The sequence below is a fragment of the Lucilia cuprina genome, chromosome 6 (assembly GCF_022045245.1).
Source record: "Lucilia cuprina isolate Lc7/37 chromosome 6, ASM2204524v1, whole genome shotgun sequence".
NCBI lineage: Eukaryota > Metazoa > Arthropoda > Insecta > Diptera > Calliphoridae > Lucilia > Lucilia cuprina.
Genome location: NC_060954.1, coordinates 46947154 through 46948307, shown reverse-complemented (window position 1 = coordinate 46948307; position 1154 = coordinate 46947154). Strand labels below are relative to the sequence as shown.

The window sequence follows — 1154 nt, the reverse complement described above, 5'->3', positions numbered from 1 at the left end:
CTATAGACTAGACTATAGACTAGACTATAGACTAGACTATAGACTAGACTATAGACTAGACTATAGACTAGACTATAGACTAGACTATAGACTAGACTATAAACTAAAGTCTACTTTAATTTACTTCAAACATATTAATTTCTGTATCAAACATTAACTAATCATGAAATTTGTCTTAATTATTCAAGTTCGTATCTGTCTGTACATTAAGTAAATAATTAATGATAAAATAACTTTTTCTCTATGATTGACGAACACAAAAAAACTGATACTTATTAATGGCTTTTTCTGCTATTTTCCCATTGTAATTCAAAAACAAATGTCAATCACAATATTACAGTCAGAACAAATATAAAAATCTATATCTTTATAAGTATGTTGGAGAAAAGGTTATATGTTATTAGACAGGAAAAGGAAAAAGGGTATTAATATAAATAAGTCAAGTATTAAGTGTCTTTTTAATGGATTAAAAATAATTTATTTACCAGCACACACACATACAATGTTTAGATAAGTTCAAGTTTTGTATAATTTTTAAGGTACACAAGGATATTGAGTGTAAACCTTACAAATTAAAACTTATTAACAAACTACCGGTGCGAAAACTCTCGACACTCTTTCTGACAAACATCAAGTTTATTTGTGAATACATTCATACACACACACATATGTATTATATAATATGTACGTCGAGTGTTTAAAGGAAATACCCAACCCAGATGATTTCATCTAATCTAAGTTATTTTATTTTATAAATTGAATACAGGTTATTTTTAAGGTTGTTTTGTTTCTCGCTTGAGATATTGGAATATGCACTAAATTTGATCTGTGCGATGGAATTATTTATCTTGTTTTATGATATTGTGTATATTGATTGTTGCCTAGAGTGGAATAGGCAACAGAATATATTTTAGGAAAGAGTATAGACTGGACAACTAACTAACTAACCAACTAACTAACCAACTAACTAACTGACTAACTAACTAACTAACTAACTAACTAACTAACTGACTGACTGACTGACTAACTAACTAACTAACTGACTGACTAACTAATTAACTAACTAACTAACTAACTAACTAACTAACTAACTAACTAACTAACTAACTAATTAACTAACTAACTAACTAACTAACTAACTAACTAACTAACTA

General features: G+C 27.6%; 1 protein-coding gene across 1 annotated transcript in view; it reads left to right on the top strand.

The window, feature by feature from the left end:
- The window catches only part of LOC124420636 (ras-related protein Rab-3-like), a 5463-nt gene that overhangs the window by 3789 nt on the left and 520 nt on the right, over positions 1–1154 (top strand). The gene's annotated exons all lie outside the window — the stretch shown is intronic.